Source organism: Thermobia domestica, unplaced genomic scaffold, assembly GCF_964235325.1.
Source record: "Thermobia domestica unplaced genomic scaffold, izTheDome1.hap1.1 HAP1_SCAFFOLD_1820, whole genome shotgun sequence".
NCBI lineage: Eukaryota > Metazoa > Arthropoda > Insecta > Zygentoma > Lepismatidae > Thermobia > Thermobia domestica.
Window position 1 is genome coordinate 1 of NW_027657528.1, and position 24366 is coordinate 24366.

At 32.1% G+C, this 24366-nt stretch overlaps 1 long non-coding RNA gene across 1 annotated transcript; it reads left to right on the forward strand.

The window, feature by feature from the left end:
* On the forward strand, positions 1–24069 carry LOC145678071 (uncharacterized). The gene is made up of 6 exons (XR_014130198.1): positions 1–47; positions 2664–2702; positions 4348–4389; positions 12183–12221; positions 13265–13285; positions 24055–24069. It is a non-coding gene; the product is annotated as an uncharacterized LOC145678071 (long non-coding RNA).
* Positions 24070–24366: the final 297 nt, after the last annotated feature.

The window sequence follows — 24366 nt, forward strand, 5'->3', positions numbered from 1 at the left end:
ATATGGTCCAGGAGGAGGGTATGAAAAAGGAAGATGGAAAGGACAAGGTTTGGGTCATTTTATTTCACAATTTTAAAGAAATAGTGTATAACTTCTATCCCAAACATAGAGCTAGATATTATCAATAAATAATAAATGTGAAACACATATTTGATCTTGATAATAATAATTAGCGACCACGTTCTCCCACCTAAATATATTGTTGTAACTCAGTTAATGCAAGATGACAACACATTCGTGTTCTCCCAAGCAATATAGTATATATAGTAATTTCAAAACATTTATATCTAACAATTAATTGAAAATACCTAATAACAGTAACTTTGTCGAAACTTCATTCAATTTAATGCAAAAAATGTCAAAACCCATCAATAAAACAAGTTACTAAACAGGTACAACAAAATATCATGTTTAACACAATTCTACCCGTACAGTTGAAACGATGGAACTGTGAAAAGGATATTTTATTTTCTCTATCACTTAATTTAAGTACTTAATTTTCTTTTACCTTCTGTCATAAAAATATCCCATAATTTGTCACGAAAATACCAAATAAAGATATTACTACAGAGTGATTACGAAGACCTCTTTGATTGTTTTACTTAAGTTAGTGATCACGAGACAGACTGAAATTGAAAGGAGCAACACAATGATTGAAGTTCAAGAAACTTATAACGTTTATGTTACAAGTGATATTGGTGCCACTTGATGTTGTGAAGAGTAATACATATTAATACGGAGAGTTACATTTGTATTGCATACAACAAAAGAGGAGAGCAGTATCACAACATGAAGACTTTTTGTGGATAGAATTGGAAAAATCGTTTGACTTGAAACACATTAATCTGAAATTTTGAAATTCTATGAAAAAAAACACTAAAGTCGAGCAAATTTATAGTTTCTATTAAATATGACGGAAGAAGGAATGCTGCGAAGTGGGAAAGATGTTATTTGTAATTCCATATAAATGACAATAAACATTCATGTGTGCTTCCAATGGAGACAAAATGTATAAAAATGCACATTCACCAAGTTATTTATTGAATAAACATTTGAGCTATCCAGACATAGGAAATATTATAATACTACATCACATGTCCAAACTGTATATTTGAAGGTAAGTTATTTCTGAAGTATGTACATTTTCTGCAATTAAAAGTGTAGAAATATGTTCAAGCACCAAGTTTCTATGTTTTATTTCATAGCATGTTCAATTTGTCTGTGAGTTTTCACTAATTTTTAGATGCTATTATTTCACATATGTATTTATAAATTGATTACGTTGATTATTTATAACGATTTTTAAATTGATTACGTTGTATTTATAAATTGAAATTACGTTGATTCAGTACATTATAATGCAGTAGAGTTTTTTAAGTGTATCTATCCTATGGTATATGTTTACTTGATTACAAAAATTCCATACACTTTACTTTAGCATTCCTTTATAAATAAATATAAAACAGAGATGTTAAAACTGCTTAAATTATAATGAATTTTAAATATCATTCACCATTTGTATATCGTATTTATTTTGCTTGAAACAAAAGAAATAAATTCTGTGTCACTCATAACTAGTGTACATTGTTAACGTACATGAAATGAGGATACTAACTGCGGAATAACACAGCTACATTGCTAAAGAAGGAAGGAAAATGTAACAAATTGCGAACGCACTATTAGTACGTTTGCACATGTTAATGAAAAATTAGGAGTATACTTAGGTGATGTGAAATCAGACAGACTTTCAGTCACAAATCTTCTTGTATTTTCATCTCTTTCGACTGCCCCTCCTACTACACTGTATAGTTTTCACTGCAATCTCCAAAGATAAATATGAAATAAAATTTTAAGAAAAAACTTGTGAGGAACATAAAATATTGTTATTTCATTCATTTATTTACGTCTTTGCAGACGTTTGTTGAAGATGTGGAACTTGCAATTATATGAAACTTATGTCCTCGTGTATACGTAATGCAGCTGCAACTCAACAAATCTAATAATTGCAATAATTTAACGTGTGTTCATGATGAAAAACTTTCGGTTCTGAGTGTATTGGCAGAAGTTACAAATAACTACTTTTCAATAGCCAGATAATGTGCAAGTAGTCAGAATGGTATTTCGATTTATGTCTTATAAAGTTTTGATACGATATTTATATGTCAAACAAATACAGAAGAATACAGAAGCAGAGTTCTCTCAAAAACATCTTTTCATATTTCAATTTAGCGCAACTTTGTAACGAACAGAAACATTCCAGCAACATAAAGCGTATATAAAAGTCCCTACGATATTGTTTGAAGATACTCCGTGCAGAATTAATCGTGGTGCATGTCTCATACACATATACTGTTGAGAAATACTCCGCAATATACAAATATTATTGGATGCTAGCTGTACTTATTTAACAGGTTATTATGAGATGTGTAAAATGTTACAAGAAATAAAGTTTAACAATAAGTGACGAAAAAAGGTAGCGCCAAAAATCAATTTATCAATACAATTAGAAAAGTCTTACATAAGTAGCATATTAAAATTCAAGACCGTAAGTAGCTTATATTAAAACGAACAAATATTACGAATATCTAGAGAATTTGTTAAAAATAAATATTATTTCTTATTTTATTATTTAACGCATTGTCGAGGTTTATTTATCTTTACAGGTTGGCATAATTATGGTAGCTGGGGCTGGAATAAAAATGGTAATATTTCTAGTTGCACTATAAAGCTTCTAAAAATTATTCGTATTCAAAATACAATTCACTTATAGCATTAGCGAAACTACAAAACTGTTAGCTATTTCTTTTGAGAAAATTAATTTTAATAATTTGCACAAAAACTACCAACGTGTAAGTTATCATTTATGACAGTTTGATAACTTCAATAATAAGTTTAGAAACAAGGGACACACAATTAGAATCGGATATAGAAAATGTACAACGAGTGAGTTATTTTAGCTTCATTACACATACATTAACTTCCAAAATAGAATCACATTCATCCAATAGAAGAACCTCTGACTTTAGTAATGTCAACAAATTGTATTCTTGACATAGATATAAGGATTTAAGTACAATTTGAGCTAAAGAAGTTGTATCGAAGTAACACATCTAGAAATAGGGTTAGTAATACATTATACTATGGATAAGAAAATAAATAAATACATACAGCTTCATAACACAGATATTCATTCCCAATACTCAACTAAAATTCCAAGTCTAGAAGATAATCTTATAACGTAAAAAACTCTGATCTTCACAGAAAGAATACGTTCTAAAAATAATAGCAACTTAGCAAGCTGGAAGAAAGGGATACATTAAGAATTAAGATAAGAAATCACACGCATATAGCTAAGGAATAAAACTGGATTTAAACCAGATATATTTCTTTCATACGTCAATTAATATTAGTCCGATACAAGGTATTTTAATTTCCTAAAATAATTCTTACATCGAACTTGAGCCGTAAGATATGATTCTTTGTTATATCATGGAAATGGTTCTTTATTAAATTCAGTATTTTCTATCCATCGGAACGTTATTATAAAGGTTTCGCATAAGATTGCTTTTATTTCTGAAAGAAAAGGACACAATTTGATCTTCGGTTTTAATGAAAATAAAGTAATTCTATCAACAATATCATCTATCCATTCTAACTGAAAAATCTTCAATGTGGAAAGAGGAAAACCATTTTCTGATATAATTCCAGTTGTATGCCCTTTTCTAAATAGAAATAATATCAGAAGGATGTTTCTCTCATTTGCAGATATCACTGACAAGGGATGCTATTGAGCATGTCTGTGGGTACAAAGTTTGCTTACTCTACTGTTGTGTAAATGTCATTTTGATTTCTTTAATCATTTTGAAGTTCTTTCTGTGTCAGTGTATCTTTTGCATTGCTATCTTCACATGATTCTAGATCCTTCTTTCCCCTGGATCTCCTTTTGTTTCTGGGTGCCGGCTCGTAAAACTTTGGTTTCTCACTTTTCTTCACTCTTCTATCGATTGCGCATTTTGTGATTGGGCAATGCTACCATCAATATAAGATGTTATCTTGTGAGATATTCCGAAGATTATACATTTAATACTGATATTACTTTTGGTTTTAATTCTGCAAATTTCTGTAATAAATGCAAAATGGAAGAAGAAACAAAATTTACTAATAAGTAATGGGAAACTAGCCAGCTAGAAACTTACGGTTTTAGTATACAAAATAATTAATATAAAAGAAACTACAATGAAAATAATTGTTTCATTTTTATTTAGAACTGGAATTTTTACCACTCGTAATAGTAATTACGAACTTATATTTTATTTTTAATATCTTTCAATAATTTTATTTTCCCAGAGTCTTACCATAATTATAACGCCTGGAACAAATATGAAAATGGTAAGTATTTAATAGCTACGCTGTAATTTTTGTGGAAGATAATTCGTATTCTAAATAACATTCAACCTTAGTATGAATATCAAATGAATAGAAGTAAATAGAAAATTACCTTCTTTCTGAAAGCATCTAGTCTTAAAAGCCGTGAAACCTAACATGAGTAAAGTTTCAAACGTTTAATAACAAGTTTAAAATCAACAGAAAAGGAAGAACGTGGAAGCGATATTCAGTGTGTGTAATATGTTTTTTATAGAGAAAACAACTACTCAACGGATAAGTACACGATAATCTAATGTAATCTCAAATTCCAAACAAATGACAACATAGATTAATGTTTCATTCATTTCTATAAATTGGAACTTTCTCTAAAAGATCACTGGTAATAAGGGAAGGAAAAATGGAGTAATAAAGATGAGTGTAGAAAGGCGTTCTATTGTATTCAATGCCTCCACAATACTTTGAAAACTACAAGTATTTAACGTTGTCACCATGCTACTCAATAAATCTCCTTCAAATCTCAACTAACTGCAGAGAGACCTGAACCGTCTGAACCAGGAATCATCTCTACAAATAACTTCCAATGATTCGGATGATCCACTAAGCTTCACATATATACTGTTTTTTTTTTACCTTATTTGAAAACGTCATTGTCCTCATCCAGATTCTTCTCCAGAGATCGAACGATGACTCGTCATTTCTATGACCCCGGGTTTTCACTTCTCACAGTCCGGCTCCTATTCTTTCGGATACGCAACTTTGTCCTTTCTATTCCATATTAGTGAGTCTCTGGAATTCTTGTTCTTAGCTTTAACAGGCTCTAGTTCACGTCGTGTGATTGTTACTTTGTTCTCAAAATTAAGAATCCGTGTTTCAATTTAGGTCACTCAATTTATGTGTAAATATTCCAAGTTGTAGAGTCCTTTCTTCCTAGATAATTAGAAAGTCTGAACGTACTTCAGAAAGGCATCGTGCCAAAGCTGAAATGTATTTTGTGAAGTAAATAAGCTGAAAGTTCCGTTGAACTAGAAAATGCAATACTTATAGAACAAAGGAGATAAAAGTGTGCTAAAGGTCAGAAATTGTAAGAACTTGAATGTTAGTAAGGAATTTGTTTCAATGTATTGTTTAATGAGGTCACTAGTCACTTAGCAATAGTATTTCATTATATGATATAATGTTCCTTTAAATGACTTAGTAACCATAGAAATTCTGAACTATTTCCTTTTCCATACTCATATGCTATTACGGTAACACTCAGACTTTACTCATCATATTGACCACAATTTTCTTATTTACCAGATACCTTTTATAGATGTAAAATGTATCACAAAAATGTTTATAAATAAACGATGGAAAAATACACTGAGAAAAGGAACATGTCAAACCTAATCAAATACTTTTCATAATCTTAATTTTCGTAAGAAAACAAGGCCAAAGAATTGTTACGAGTTGCTTTTTAATGTGTGGAAAAGTGGAGATAATAAAGATTGTAAAGGGACAAATTATCAATTAGAATTATGAATTCTCACATAGACAAATAGGTTTATTATAGCATGATCAGAATGATATTCGTTTAAAAACATTATTTAATACTCTTCCAATAGCGAACACTTCAATTCCTATAATGTTAATAATCCAAAACTTTGACAAAGGAAAATCTGTATATTTCAAACTGGAAAATACAAATTTGTAACTGAGTAGAATTAGGATGCTTAATAATGTCATTAACTGCTTAACAATTACTCTCAGATTCTACAAATGTATATTTCTTGTAAATTTGACGACAATCAAAAATTTTTATAATATTCTGAAACCAAGTCGTTGAAAACCTGACGCGGAATCCAGTACCTGAAAGGAAGGTGGAAAATCTAACAAAAAGGGATATACCTCGAAGGTTAATCTACTCTTATTTTACTACAATAAACACAGCATTATTAAGTACCAGAATATTGCTAAACTTATACACAAACTAAATACAACTTTCTTACAAGGCTGTCTATAATCTTTATTATAAATTAATTAGAAATGTTACAGTTTCGGAAGTATATCACTTTCTTCTTCAGACTACTATTCCAACTGAAATCATAAATAAGGTAATATTATTTATGATTTCAGTTGGAGTAGTAGTCTGAAGAAGGAAGTGATATACTTCCGAAACTGTAACATTTTTTAATTAATTTATAATAAACATTATAGACAGCCTTGTAAGAAAGTTGTATTTAGTTTGTGTTTAAGATGGACACAAGGCCTTTTTACCATAATATCCATGCTAAACTTATATCTCACCTTGTGTGTGAACTCGACGATACCAACTCTGTCACTGACACAGATCAGGTAAAATTAATTATAGCTTACTACTAATTCATTTACTTCCTGTTAATGTTTAGTATTTATCACAAATATTACACTACCATAATTATGGTGCCTGGAACGAACATAAAAATGGTAATTATTCCTTCCGTAAACTATAATTCTTGTAAACATTCATTGGTATTCAACATAAAATTCATATTTAACAATAAGGACAAAAGTGCAAAAGTGAAAAGAAATTTTTTTTTCCTCAAACCAAATAATATAAATTTCTAGCAGAAAATATGAACGGTAGTGCATTAAATCTACTATCAATGAAAGCTTAAAATGTGTAATGAGATGTTTGAAATCCAGAACGACGATGAATCCTATATCACACAATATACATATATTGGACATATTCATTAAGTCGTGCCTTTGATTTTCAAGATTTTTTTCCAGACAACAGTGATGATGATAGTGCTGCGTTATATACCAAGTTGTAACATTACATTACCATTAATGGTTGAATACCAGCCGAAGGACAAGTAGACGCATTCAGATGTGACAAATGCATTACGGCTAACAATAAAAGGCAAGTGAGTGCTCCAATGAACATTATAGAAGTGCTTCCAATCCAAAAGAGCGGACAGCGAGAAATAGGCATGATAAAATGGCATGATCATTGGAGCCCAGGTTTTCGGTAACTCAATATGTGTGATTTCTGATAAATTCCAGATCCAACGTGCTACAGTGTCTAATCTAGAAATGGAATGGGAACAAGAGTAATAAAATTGATCAGTGAAGTCGCGAAAGCTTTCTCATAGTTTCCGTCATGTCTCAGACGCATAGTGAAAGTACGCCGGCAAAAGTCGTTAAAGACTGTATCCACAGAGTTCTCCTCGGCATCTAAGAGTGATACTTATATATATATATATATATATATATATATATATATATATATATATATGTTCCTAAGGAGATACTATAATTGTCATACAACAGACGGCCAATAAACCAAGGATAACAAAGTGAACTAGCCCCTATAGTTCTGAAAACACACTGCAAATGTGTAAGGGGCAGTAGGAAATCATCACCTGGAATAAAGAATCATATTACGTGTTGTGTCAATCCAATGTTCGACTGTGGATTTGACGCATACCAGGTGGGCGCTACTTCCCATAGAGCATTATCCGTAGGGAGAAATTTGGCGTTGGAAGAATCCTGGTATGTTCCTGTTTCTTATATATTAAACTGCAACCCCTGGTTTTTGTTCATTGAGAATCTAATGCCTAAGCTTAAGTTTATATACCTCAAAAGGTATATACCAAATTAAAACATAGATCTTTAGCATTTTAAATATATATTTAGGAAGCTTAGTTTCAGTTACAATCATCTTCCTGCTTTTCTTGTTACTATTCAGCTTATTATTATTATTATTATTATTATTATTATTATTATTATTATTATTATTATTATTATTATTATTATTATTATTATTATTATTATTATTATATTTTGCTGAAAGTGACAATCTATATTTCTCAAGTTTTCTATTTCTACTACCATTGGAACAGTACATTTCTACCATTGGTACAATGTAAATCGATGTTCTGGATTTTATTACTAAAGATAGTCCATATTTATATGCTGCTACGAGTAGTTAAAAGCATTGCTTGATCTGTGTCAGATATATTACGTTAAATATTTTATTTCAGGCTTAATGGTGTGTTCGATGGGTGGGGTTGTGAATAAAATAATGCACATATATAACCAGGGTGTTTTAAAAAGAATTTGCAACGTAGAAAACAAGCATTCATTTATTTATTTACCTCAGAGGCATGGTTTTCGTGTCATTATGTAGCAAAATACATGAAGATTTTTTTACCTTATATCTAAAGAGGATCAATGTGGATTCCATTCGTGATGTGTTACACATCCCATCTGAAGACTATTACCCGCAGCGTATCGGGTGTGACTTGTTCAACTGCGAGGTAGATCCTAGCTTTTAGCTCTGGCAGTCAAGCCCGAAAGAGTGAAGGAAATACTATATCTTTGATAAGCCTGCAAAAAGAAGAAATCAAGAAAAGTCTAAAACTCTATGATCTATGGAACCCGGAGGTTCAATGCCACGTTCACAAAAGCTCTCCACTGACTTCTATCCTTAGCCAATTAGATTCAGTTTCTACTTTGTATTCCTATCTCTGCGAGATCCATCTTAATATTTTTCTCCCATCTGCGCCTAGGTCTTACTAATTGTCTTTTTCCGATTGGTCTTCCAGTCATGATTTTAAAAGGGTTTCTACTTTTCTCCATTCTAGCTACATGACCTGCCCACCTAAGCCTCCTAGACTTGACGACTCTAACAATGTTGGGTAAACCATATAAATTATGTAGTTCCTCGTTATGAAGTTTCCGCCATTCCCCATTCCTGTTCCTCTTAGGTACGAATATTCGTCTCAGGATCTTGTTCTCAAATACTTTCAGTCTATGTTCTTCCCTCAGAGTAAGCGACCATGTTTCGCAACCATACAGAACAACAGGTATGATTATCGTTTTATATATTTTAAGCTTCAAATTCGTCGACAGAATTCGAGACGACAAGAGATTTTGAACCGAATAGTAACACGAATTCCCTGCTTTTAGTCGACATTTAACTTCTTCGTGAATATGATTTTCCTCTGTTAATATTGATCCTAGATATTTGAAACTATCCACTTTATCAAAAGTATTATTTAATATTTTAACGCATCCATAATTTGCTGTATTCCGGTCCCGACACACTTCTATGTATTTAGTTTTCTCTGCATTTACTTCTAAACCCATGTCCCTGCAAGCGTTTAATAAGATCTCTGCATTTCTTTCTATTGTTCTCCTATCATCCCCTATTAAATTTACACCATCAGCATATGCCATAACTTGGTGAATGCCGTTCAATTCTAGGCCCTGGTTGTTATCATTGATTTTCCTTATAGCGTATTCCAGCACAAAGTTAAATAATAATGGCGACAATGCATCTCCTTGTTTCAGGCCATTTTCGACGTGAAAGCTCGTGGACAAACATTTTCCTACCCGGACTTTACTTTGGGATTCAAGAAATGTCAGGCCCGGTAAATGTAGAGGTATGCAATTTGCCCACCTCGGCCGATCCATTTACCTGGATCAGTAAGGGCTCTAATTGCTTCTAGCCTTGTTTCGGAACTAGTGAACTACGTGAGTCAAACCTTTATGTATTTTGCTACAAAATGACATCAAAACCATGTCTGTAAGGTAAATAAATAAATCGATATGGGTTCTAAAAATTGTAAGGTCTTTTTTGATACACCGTGTATTATTTTAAAAAATCCTGGGGTAGCTCATTTTAATCTTTCCGCTGTAATATTTCGAAAATGACTGAACATAATTGAACCAAACAAAAACTCAAATACGAAATGCCATGGGGCACATCGAATTTTGTTATTGCAGTGCCCCCAGAGCCGCCCTTCATGGTGGCTCCGGGCCCAAATTTAAAATTTGAAATGGAAACATTGGGCGAGTGATACCTCGTTCGATAGATATCCAAACACTAAACAGCGTTGTGGCAGAAGATATTTGATATCAGTACCGTATTCAAAATGGCCGCCAAGACATGATACCTGTATCAGATAAAACGTCCACTATCATTAATATGAAAACGGTGCGAGATAATGAACAGATTAAAAAGTGAAACGGAAAATGTCTTGAGGCACGTCAAACGATGTGGTGCTCACCAGAGCCTCCCTTCATGAGGGCCTAAGATCCAACCTTAAAATGTTAAATGTAAACATGGATCGAGTGATACCTAGTTCGATAGATCTTTAAAAACTGAAAAACGTTGTGTCAAAAGCTTTGCATATGGGTCACCGTTTCCAAGATTGCCGCCAAGACATGGTGCCTGTATCAGATAAAACTTCCAGCACCACTAATATGGAAATGGTTTAACATAAATGAAACAAACAAAAACTCAAATAGGAAAGGCCATGAGGGCATCGAATGGTATTATCGCGGGGACCCAGAGGCTCGATTTTCATGGTGGTCCAAGGCCCAACTTCAAAATTTTAAATGGAAGCATGGGGGTGAGTGATACCTAATTCAATAGATCTATAAAAATAAAATAGAAAAAGATTGTCCATATGGGTCACCGTTTTCAAAATAAAAACCAAGATATGGCACCTGTATCAGATAAAACGTCTTTTTGACGAGAGTTTCTTACTAACGTTTTTATGTAGAAAATATTAGTATATTGTTATTTAATAATTCAAACAACACTGTTTGTGTTATTTTCATTCTTTAACAGTGAATATTTCAGATGAATAAACGTTTGAGGGCTTCACTTGCAGCTCAATTTTTCGAACGTAAAGTTCAGTGTCTGAGAAAGGCTATGTTACATAGCCGAAACTGTAACGCAAATATATAATTTTAAAATAAGTATACTGCTTTGGTCAGTTGGAGTTTTATATAAAAAAAAATCAAAATATAATAAACAGGAATGCAGTAATTTGACTAGTACGTAACTGTAGCGAGTAAAACGTCTGTTACAAAGTACAAACTTTAAAAAAAAAAAAAAAAAAAAAAAAAAAAAAAAAAAGCAAGTCATTTAGTAATCTCTGAAAGATTATATTTTTTTCATTCTTTTGAAGGACGTTTTAGTAGTAACGCCAGAAGAAAGTACCTGAATTAAAAAAATAAAGTCGATATTTGATGATTTGATTTGATTTACAAATACGAACATTGCATTACCAAGAAAAATACATAAATAGTTTTTTTTTTTTTTTTTAAGAACGAAAATGAACACTTGATATTGGACTTATTTGTTAAGCATCGAGCCAATATGACATATAAATAGAAGCTAAAAGTGAAATTTGAAGCACAAAAGTTTGCGTCAGAAACGGAACTTGTGGTCTTTTGTGCCTAATATGTATGTATATTGATTAAGAGGCTACGACGAAGATCAAATAGGAATTTTCAGTTATGATGCATTCTGGCAGGATAAAATATTCTTTGCTGTAACCTTTAGTTCTTTGAAGTCGCAACACAAATAGGAGCTTGATACCTTTAATAAAGTGTTATTTTCAATTACTGGCATAACTTCCCAAAAACTTTAAGTAGATATAAATGCTAAATGTACGTCGGTAGTAGATATAACGTGTCAGATGTAAATAATAATAGTTTCAAAAAGGAGCAATCTGTCCTAATTAGAAACAGAATTTGCATATACAGGGTAACCTATTCTAGTTATGATTCTTCAATTTATGGTTCCGACAAACGTTTTATGAACTTTATGACCAAAATTACGTATCTGTGCACTTATATTTGTCTACTTTTCTTCCTTGTTTCACTGTAAAAATTTATTTTCCGTAACCCCTGTACATGAAGCTTTTTTCCTAACACTCTATATATATATACATAGATTACGTACATGTGTTGTTACTTATTTCTTAGTGAGTACAAATTTTACATTGAAAGTCCTCTTATATTTACAATTGTAGGTAGCAATAATTATGATTACTATGGTGGAGATCTTGCAGGTAAGCGTGTTTACGTTTTTACATAGTAATTACCTTGGTAGTTATCGAATTTTCAAACTATAAAATATTACATGCTTTAGTTAGGGGCCCTGTACTCAAGCCCTGTAGAACATAATTTTAAGATGTATTAACTAAATAAAAAAATATAAACACATATTTTCATTATTTTTTTTTCGCGTAAACCAATAAAACACGGGCGACTTTCTTCAGTATAAATGTAGAAGTGACTCTCGTGCACAGTCGTGAATTTTTTCCCGCCCACAGAAAACGTCAGTCACTGGTAGTCGGCTAAAGAGTGAAGACGTGTATTGAGCGGTCATCGCATTTCAGTTTTTTGTAAGATGACCGAAACACTTAAGCAGCTGTATTTCATCAAATGTTGCCAAAAATTCGGTGATATCCGAGCAGACGTCATTCAATCGGTTAGGAACATTCAATTTTGAACGAAAATTTGGGTATGAGGAGTGTGTCAGCAAAATTTCCTTCAGGCTTTCCATCGCTAAACACAACATTCCTGTGTGTCATCAGGCTGCCTACTTGGCCGACATGGCTCTCTGTAACTATTGATTATTTTTCAAGCTGAAAATGCCACTAAAAGGAACCCGATTTGAGTTAAGAGAAGACATGATGCGGAATGCGACGACAAGGTTCACCATCATTTCAACTGCGTTCCACAAGTGTTTCCAAAAACAGCGGGAGCGCTGGGAGAAACGTGTACATTATCAAGGAGACTGCTTTGAAGGAGATTAGTGTTTAGGATTTCAAAATCAATAAATGTATTTGCCAACCAAAAGTTCAGTACTTTTTGAACACGCCTGGTATATTGACTTTGGTACTGAAAGCGAATATAAACGAGAGTTGAATCATACAAATACATCCGATGTAATACTAAATGTCTCATTTTGGTCAGTTTCTCACAAATGCACACTCTAAACTTTCTTAGGAATGAACTAACGAGATTAAAAACTTAAACAAAACTGCAAATGCAGTACAGCAAGTTTCAATAGCAACATGCAACTAATTAATCTTTTTTGGTTTTATAGTGATACCGCCTATGAATCCAGGTAAAATCTACATTATCTTTCATTTTGCTCTAAGTCAACTCCATCCATCTTGATTCTGGAATTATTACTTAAATAATTAATATTTTTCTGACCAAAGTATCTACTTCTTCGTTCCTCAAATTTAGTCCTCGAACGTTAATTGGCATGTGTATGTTCATATTAATGTAGGTAATACAAACACCATAATACTAAGTTATTGAGCTAGAACTCTAGTCGTATTGTTACATATTATAAATTTGAAATTATATAAAAGGCAAGAATTAGATTTTTTTTTTTTTTACAAAATATGAGATATTTTTTATTGACATGTTTACTTTATTAATATTGGAACTTTCATGGATAACAATTCTTTTCGTCTTTGTGTTGCTCTACGCCTTGGCATGAACATGTGTAAAAAATTTACATGCATTTGTCTGGAGCAAGTCAATGAAAAGTGTTTGCATCCATTGAGCTGTCCCAAAAGCGCAGGCAGAGTGTCCCGTCATGCTGAATTAAATGATATCCTAAAGCGTGCTTTGGCCATCATAGACGTGCCTTCAATTTTAGAACCATCAGGTTTATCAAGGGATGATGGGAAAAGACCAGATGGCATCACGTTAATCCCCTGGGAAAATGGGCAATGTCTAGTATGGGATGTCACTTGTGTTGATACTTTTGCAGCTTCTCATATCGTATCAACATCTAAGGAAGCTGGAAGTGCGGCAGAAACAGCATGCAGACGAAAACATTTAAAATATATATGTTTAAAAGAGGGTCATATTTTCATTCCCTTTGCTGTTGAAACAATGGGTGTTTTCAGCAAAGAGGCAAAGAATCTAGTGAAACAAATTGGTTCACAGCTGGTTGTGAAAACAGGAGATCCGCGGAGCAAACAATTTTTAATACAGAGACTCAGTTTAGCAATTCAGCAGGGAAACGCAGCTTGCATTTTTAAATCATTCCCCTCTGCTCCTACTATGGAAGAAGTTTTTTATTTTAAATAGTTAATCCGTTCCACGCTAGCCACACCTACCATCGAGTACTGTTATATGACGGTTCAATTATATCACATTGCACAGCACAGTGTTGCCTGGAATTTCGTATATTATGTAATGCATTGATTCTTTGTACATCATTTTGTATATTTCGGTTAACTTTTTATCTATGACAGGTTGAGGATATTTCTTTTAATGTTTTGCATGTCTACTTTATTTTATGTTCTTTGGTTTGTCATTTAATTTACATTTTTATATTATGTATGTCCATTTATAACTTAATGCAACTTTGTGTACTGGAAATTGTAAGTGGACAGATTGTCTGTTTCCTGATAAAAAGATTGAAGAGTATTTAAATAATAATAAAAAATGAACGAAAACAGTGAAGATAAAGAATTAGAATTGTATATCAATAATTTAATATTATGATGATTGAATTACCTAGAATTATAGGAGCATACATATGCCAATTAATTGTCTGAGAAAGATAAATTTATGTTATTGAAACGGTTATATTTTAATCTGAATAAAGAAGTACATGCACTCTGGTCAGAAAAATATTAAGTATTTATACTCTAGTTTGTAGATAATGTGTAAAATATGTGTGAGTATGAATAGAATCAGTTCAGTACCAGAACAGAATTCAGTATCTTCTTAGCATCAGCTATAATTAGGTAATTTGAAATAAATAACAAATAGTGTATGATATATAATTTAATTGTTCAAGTTTATTTTAGCAGTACGGCATTCGATTTTCCTTTTAGTTTGAAACTAAAGTGACACATCCAGAAAGATATTTTGTAGCTTAAGAAAACATAAAGTTAAAACCACCTAGCTCTGCTTAGAGTATTATGTTAATACATACATCATTTAAGTTTCTTACCTTAACAATTCTTCATTTAATTATGGATTAAACCGCTTGAATAACAATCTCAACAGGAGACTCAAGGTACCCACATTTGCTCTCACTTATTATTATAGACTAGTTTATTTTGCCACTCCCAGACTTCAATGCAATGTACACTAAACACTAAAACCGGACTTAATTAAAAAGTAAAATTATTTACATATAACTTACTTTAATTAGCCTAGAGTTAATGTACATTTACACAAATATTAGTGCTAAAATCTGCATGTGGTTATGGCCCTTGTCTTAATAATAAAGAGGAAACCATGTTCATCTTCATTGTAAACATTTTTATTTGTTTTGAAATAAGAAATTTAAAACAGACAACAGTGCAAATGGAAGGGGAGTTGGATAGGGATGTTGTCTCTCGCGTACACTATTTAATATTTATCTAGAACAGATAATGAAAAAGAGCCTACAAAATATTGTCTCTCGCCTACATTATTTAAGATCTATCTAGAACAGATAATGAAAAAGAGCCCATAAAATATTGTCTCTCGCCTACATTATTTAAGATTTATATAGAACAGATAATGAAAAAGAGCCTACAAAATATTGTCTCTCGCCTACATTATTTAAGATCTATCTAGAACAGATAATGAAAAAGAGCCTACAAAATATTGTCTCTCACCTACATTATTTAAGATCTATCTAGAACAGATAATGAAAAAGAGCCCATAAAATATTGTCTCTCGCCTACATTATTTAAGATTTATATAGAACAGATAATGGAAAAGAGCCTACAAAATATTGTCTCTCGCTTACATTATTTAAGATGTATCTAGAACAGATAATGAAAAAGAGCCTACAAAATATTGTCTCTCACCTACATTATTTAAGATCTATCTATAACAGATAATGAAAAAGAGCCTATAAAATATTGTCTCTCGCCTACATTATTTAAGATCTATCTAAAACAGATAATGAAAAAGAGCCTATAAAATATTGTCTCTCGCCTACATTATTTAGGGTCTATCTAGAACAGATAATGAAAAAGAGCCTACAAAATATTGTCTTTCGCCTACATTATTTAACATCTATCTAGAACAGATAATGAAAAAGAGCCTACAAAATATTGTCTCTCGCCTACATTATTTAAGATCTATTTAGAACAGATAATGAAAAAGAGCCTACAAAATATTGTCTTTCGCCTACATTATTTAAGATCTATCTAGAACAGATAAGGAAAAAGAGCCTACAAAATATTGTCTCTCGCCTACATTATTTAAGATCTATTTAGAACAGATAATGAAAAAGAGCCTACAAAATGAAGACAGCATTTCAGCGGGGGGTATAATGATTAGATGTATATGTTTTGCAGATGATATGTTGTAGAACCTATAGAGAAAATCAATAAGACGTTACAAAACTTGGAGAAGGCTGCGAAGAATATGTATGGGATGAATATAAATGTTAGAAAAACAAAAGCCATGGTGATTGGAACGAAGAAGTCGGTGTCAAATATATGACTAAGAGGGGAGAAAATAGAACAGGTGACTAATTTTCGATACCTGGGTAGTATTATTAGTGATGATACAAAGTCTGATGGTGAAATAAAAGCAAGGGTAGATATGATGAAAGAAGCTTTTAGAGGGAAGAAAATATACTTTTAGAATACTATTTTGTGGGACCTTGAATAAGGAATTGGGAAAAAGACTCATAAAAAGCTTTATGTGGAGTACTGTACTCTGTAGGTCAGAAACATAAATATTACGCAAAACTGATGAAAAATGATTGGAAATTTCTAAATGTGAGTGTGGAGAAGAATGGAGCGAATTATCTGGGTCAAGCGGAAAACGAATGAGAGGGTGTTAGAAATGTCGGGAGAGAAAAGAAGAATTTTAGGTATTATTGAGAAGAGAAACTGGTTGAAACATTGGCTAAGAAGGAAATGTATCATGAGAGACGTTTTAGAGAGTATGGTGGCAGGAAAGAGAGGGAGGGCAGGAAGGAGACTAAAATTAATGTACGATATCAAAACATAAATCGTACGTAAGGACGAAGAGGTTAGTGGTAGACCGTGGAACGTGGAAGCTTCTCAGATTTGGCAAGGACCTGCGATTAATTACAGAACACCTATGGTGATGATGAATTTGAAACAATACAGTTTAAGTTGTAAATACGATCATCACAATATATTACTGTAGAAATACTCAAATATTAATCATCAATTCTAAATATGAATACATTCTAGTCGTATTTTGAAATAATTAAATAGAAAAATCTATTTTAAAAAAATACAGTTAAATCTTTACGATAGTTTCAAACCTACAAATTGCCTGCACTCCAGCACCATCTATTGGGGTCAGGCAGACAATATACATAGTGATACCTGTTAGTATGACTGTAGGCTGCTATTAATTAGCATTACACACAGGCCAAGATGTTTCCTTATTATAATCGCTTTAGAATGTATACCGGTATTACATGTTGAAGTTCTCACTGACAGTTTCTAGCATTGTCAAGTGTTAGGTGAAGAAAGTTATTTAGTATAGAAAATTCGCAAGGAGGATAAGCGTTTAAACTCAGAAATATCGTGCTGTTCAAGAGAACGAACATCTTACTATAAATGACTCCGAAGTTGAACCTTAATAACCTATATATCTCCTGAAAAGATTTGTCAAGCAAGTTCCAAACAGATTTCAATTCCTTTCAAGATTTCCCGGAACGACCCCACTCCTACTGGGTTCGAAATGTACAGAACAACTTAACCTATATTACTTATATGTTAATGTACTCCACATGACTAGTAATTTAAGAATATTATATGCACTACTCAATTATATCAGATATCAAAGTAATAAACAAAAACAATTATTTCATCATGCATATCCTATATCAGTGAACCTCACTATCACGCCGTAGAGTGATAGTGAGAAAGTTTGAGTTACATGACCCTCACAACTTAAAAACAAAGGCCATCTTGCCAGGACCGTTGTGAGTTACTTGACTCTCACACACAACCAAAAACTAAAACCAAGCTCCGGCAAACAACATCCAGCCGGAGAATTCTTCCCTCTCTTTGCCCGGACCATGTCATGGCTAGAGGACTTAAACCCTGAAAGGTGAACAATCAGGTTTATATAGCTACGAAGAAAGAGCTGTTCGGATCGAGTAAATGAGCTCAAATTATCACCATGAATAGTTTTCCCTAATTACTAACTCAAAATCTATTGAACGTTTTTGTACCGTGTGACCTATCAAAAACTTCGCCTAAATGAGCAGTTGCCTCATATATAATGAGCGTACGGATCTGACAACGTATATATGTGAAATCGTGAAACAGAAATAAAAACACGTCACATCTAGTCATAAAAATGAGATACATTAGCTGTAAAACCAAATGACTTAATGTTGACTGGATATTATGAATATGCTTTTCTCAACCGTATAGGTACAGCAATATAGGATATTTATAGTGAAATAAATATTTTTTTGTTTTATTCATTAATATAGGATATAATTGAGAAGTGCATATATTCTTAATCTACAAGTCTTGCAAATCACTTTGATATACTGTGGTGTTCTTTAATAACGGGGTGCAGTATTAAAATTCTAATAGCCATCATGCTGATTAAAAAATGTGAATAAATTATCTTGGAAAGAATATAGGTTTTCCAAAACGCCTGTCACTGTTTCATAACTTACATCTCTAGTTTTAATTATAGAGAACGTGAATATGTAAATAATGTACGAAAAGATGTTAGGATATTTATTGAGTTTTAAGAAGAAACAATATAAAACTAATTAATTGAAATGACAAAAGTGAGATCTAAATGAGAGACATTTCCTACTACATGGTAAGAATCCTGAACATTTTTAATTGAAAAATCACAAGTAGACATTTATCCATATTCTAGGATAAGAGAAGGATTGTCACTTACGTTAATACTTGGTAGAAGAGACCAGATGATCCAACCTTTGATGAGCGGGAGATATCCATAACGCTTCAAATGACGGAGGCTTGTAAAGACAACTATTTTGCCTCTACACCGTACTGACTGGACCCCGAAGCTAATATACGACAGTCTTTTATATGAATCGTGTAACTGTGGTTAAATTCCTCTTAACCTAATTCTGTTATGGGTCACTCACCTAGGGAAGTCATGTAGCTTAGAATAATATTTAGAATTTTACTATTAGTTGGAAACTTCCGGTCTCTTCTAACTCAAAAAACATCAAGAAGTAAATACATCTCTGATCCTTCAAAATGTATGAGAAAATATTTTAAAATATATATATTATTTTTTTTTCCTCGACTGTGATTTACACCACAATATAGAACATATAGATCAGGTTGTTCTATATATTTCCAACCCTGAAGGCGTAGGGTCACTTCCGGACAAGGAATTTAAATTTGTTTTGAAACTTACTCTATAAACCCTTTCAGGAAATATATAGGCTATCCCCAGATTCAAAGTTCAACTTCAGAGTCATCCCTGGTAAGATTTTTGTGCTTTTCCTTCAGTAGTTGGTGACGACCATGATGGTTTCAGTTGTTTAGACCAACTTTTGTATAAAATGCCCATGTCCAAATTTAATTTTAAATCATCGTAATTATTAGTAAATTAACAGTTAATAATAGTATACATTTTCTAGTCTTGTCAATTTATAGGAAAAGGAAACTAATTCGACTCCCAGGATCACAGTAGCTTGGTATAGAGCGCTCACTTCTAGTGCATGGGATCCCTGATTCCATTTCTGTTCGCGTTAAGGGACTTTAAAGGACACAAAGTTAGTATGGGTTGGATTCTCGGGGATTTCTTGCATTTCCTATAACTATCGTCATTCCATCATTGTCACGCATCTCATTATCACCGTCTCCCTTAGCAAAGCATAATTGCAGAACGTCTACCAGAAACCAAATACATACATGAAAATGAGACACACTCAAATAAAAAATAGTAACATTTGAAAAAATTCCTTACATAGAGCTTTTATTTGATGATAACGACATAGAACCTGTAAATCAACTTTGTGTTGTTTTTTTTCTATTATTATTATTATTATATTATTTTATTTCTATTTACCTGTTTCGCATACAAATAGTGTTAAACACAGGAAAGAAAAATTATAGGGTGGTTACCATAAAATGAAAAGATATGCCTCATTTTAATTTGCTCTTGTGGAAATTACAAAAAGACTTCAGGAAATCTAATCTCAGCCCAATATTAGGATCCTCAAAGACTTACTACGCTATAATAATTTCTTTACTAATTCGTTTGATACCACAGGTATCCATGAAGTGTCGTGTGTATATCAATAGATGTTGGCATTACACATACACACACACACACACACATAGAGTAAAAGAATACCAAATACCGCGATCCCCGAACATAGGGCCCTTCGAAACATCTGAAAGACGCAAAGCGCATCGATGAAGTTAAATTGATCTAAAACTAATCATTCATAGAAAGGCAGACATTCGAAGCTGTTTTTGTTTGAACGACGGAACCAAAATTAAATTTAGATATGACCACTATGGACAAAAGTTGTAATAACATGATTGAAAACTTTATTCTCGTTATCAACCACTAAAAAAAAAAAAAAAAAAAAAAAAAAAAAAAAAAAAAAAATTATATGTACTTTGTGAAGCAGCAAATTCTTTTTCCAAACTTTGAACATTTACATTCCACGCACGCAGTACTTACCAAAGTCCTGACAAAGCTAACAGCTATCAGAAAAACTTCAACGTTCAATATAATTTTATAACAATCTAGACTAATTTCGGGCAGCAAAAGTGCGTGCTTTCGAAGTTCAGGTACTTCTTCAATGACTTGAAACAAAGAATGGAAATAGCAAAATCCAGTCATGCTATATACTCACAGAGACAACACAACACTTAATTTTTAAGGCTTTTGCAGTGCTTTGAAACGATTCAAGATGGTTTTGACTCAGTAGCTGAAACATCTGAAGAAGTATGATCTTACTAAGAACTAAAACTACATTTTAAGGCCATTTTAAAATATGAACTGCTCATCTTTATTTTTACTATCCCTTGTTTACGCAGGCTAGACTAAACGAAACGATAATGATGAGAAATGAATGAAATGGTGGAATGAATAAACTGGAAGGAAACGGGAGAACCCCGAGAAAACCCACGCACACAGTGTTTATCCATTACAAAGCTCACTTGGGGCGAGCTGTGATCGAACCAAGGACCCCATGCACCAGAGGTAAACTCGACCACTGAGTAACTCCACCCCCTTACGCTGACCAAGCGTCAATTGACATTTTCTAATCAGCACTCATTGATTTCTTCGTTGTTACTGAAGGTGTTCTTAACGTGTATTCACTATTAGTTTAGACTATCCCTAAATAGTTCTCACTATACTGCCGATTTCATCTGCTTTGCTCAACGGCAATTCATTTAAACGTTTACCAAGCGCAATCCATCGAGACCTGGATGATCAGACTTATTAAGAACAAGGCAATTTTGTGCGGCGAGGCGAGTCATCAGTTAACTCACTTTCTTTTAACACAGATAAAATTTACCCTACCAAAATTCCAAAATTTGTTTGAAATGAAACATTTCTGGAACTTAAGTAAATAGAAATATTCATTAAAAAAAACTTTAACACTAATGATTTAAACTAGCCAGACATTAAAATTACATCTTTATTGATTGTTCGTGTAAAACCTGACTTCGGTTCCGCTCAAGTCTCTATGCAGTCTTAAAAATATATTTTTTAACATTTATGTACGATTGGTGACATATCACAATTGCTGAAAACATAAATTCGTAAAGAAAATCGTGTAAAGATACCACCATTTATTAAAAACGCGAAATGTCTCTGCTGCAATATCTTTAAAGACTTCAATTCTATTTGTATGTTTGTATCAAGATCGTGTAAAATTAGTATTGTAAAATTTGCGAAAATTTTGAACCGCAGTGGAAAAGCAGTATATTTCATTTGTATATATTTTTTAAACTTACTGTTATTTGTAAAGATCCACTTAGAAGATGTCCTGAAATGAATACAAAATCATCATTTGACACAAAAAATAAACAAAACATCTCATTCTAGAACATAGAACTACACTGTACAAAAAGGATGTAAATATGTGGACATTATGCCTTACAACAAGATTCCCAAAAATGTAAAGGCTTAGGACTTTCTTGTTATTTTTCAAGAAACGGCTTCAGAGGTACATATTACAATATTGTATTTAGTCGATAAAGAAATATACAGATTGCAAATACGTAACAATGAAATTAACATGTTTTGATGACAGTAATATGTAACTACATCGATCTCAGTATTTGTTTTAGCATTAGAGAATTCTCTACAAGAACTTCTATAAATATTGTGAATAATAAAAAATTGTTCTTCTTTAATTTTATTTTGTAATAATGATTTCTGCACAACTGTAAGCTATAATTATTAGTCCAATCCATGTAAATTACCTTATAACTGTTTATTTTACTTTTGCATGTAACCATACATAACATGTCCGCGTTAGATGTACTGTAAACCAGTGCACATGAAAGAAAAGAGGACAAAAATAAATACGATATGATACAAAAAAAAAAGAAAAAAAATCCTTTCTCTCAACATACACCTTTAATGAACTTGAAAACTAAATCGTTTCTGCTCTAAATACCACAATTATGATGAATGCAGTGATCATCACAAATAATGGAACTGAATGAAGAAAGATCTTGATTTAACTTTCAGGCCTATAATAGAAAATTTACTGACTCACGCGCTGATTCACTCACTACTAGATCTCCAAAACTATTAAGAACCTTGATATTTTGCAGAAATAATCTCCTTGTATTCTAGATTGGAGATAAGACGTACACTACGGGAGTAAATTCAATATCTGAAGCGGAAAAAATGTGTTTGATTTTTTTTCGTGTGCTCCCCAGATCTCCAAAATCATGCAGGATAGACATTTGATGTTTTGTGGAAATAATATCCTTATTCCCAAGGTTAACGATAAGATAGACCTTTCAGAAAAATTACCCTTAAAGAAGAGAAGAGAGTGAGTGTTTACGTGATACTACTAAAATCGAACTTCCAATAACAACTATTTTAAAACGAGAAAAAAATAATATATTTTAAAATACTTTCTATAAATTTTGTTCCTCCAGGATGAAGAACACGCATTCTGTTAGTTATTTTAAAATGGAGCATACAGATCGTTCATCCTATATCATTCATCATGTATCACATTCTGTATAACGAATAGTGTAAATTTGTAATTCATCATTTAATTTATCTTTTCAAAAAATTTACCCAAGGAAAATATAAATCTTATACATTCTATAGCACTCACTCGATTTAGAGATGATTTTTGAAAATTCCTTGTATTTTTGTAATATTTTGTCTAATTCTCTGCTTAACCAACTATTATTTATCTTAAGTTATTGAGTTTTTAAAAAGAAAAAAAGAAATGAATTTTGATTTTTTTTAGAAACAAGTTTTTCTGTTTCGTTCTTGTCTCCACATAAAATTCTTCAGTCTACAAAATCTTTAAGTTTTAGAGTTGTTAAAGCAGAACAACCGGTTTCAAGTATTTCGAAATATTAAAAAGAAACGCATCGTTGCATTTGAATTTACTCTCTTTTAGATGTTTCGGTAGCTTATTAAGTACTATCTTCAACTATACATGAATGCCCAGAAAGGAAATATGGAAATTGCAGTGATGTTCCATGTGTATATGTTTTGAAGTCACTGAAGATTTAGATCAGAAACCGAAACATATCGAGAGGGTACTGTATCAAATTGCAGTGAGAACTAAATGGTTTTAATTTTGTGTTTTATGAACTAAAAAATGATGATATTATGGATGTCACATCTAACATTTTTAGATGGTAAGTAAAATGGGAGAATATTACAATATACTATTCATATATTATATTGATTTATTATTTTCAGATGGACTTGCTGCAGGTTGTAACTTCAATTTCTTTTATTATTCTACATATTTTGTTAACTAATTAAATCTTAATGAAGTAAAAGTTCCATAAAGTTTCTAGAGATGTAAGTGCAAAGCCGAAAGTCTAATAAGAAATCATCCATATGATTTCCTAATAGAAATTTTGATCATCTCTGTAAAGTTACATAAACTCAGTTAGGCATATGTTAATCATTCGAGACAGTAAACATATGTGTTAGCTCACTCTATTATTTATTGCATCTAATACTTAATATACTATGAAGTATACTGTTTCGGGGTTCTCTTGTGCC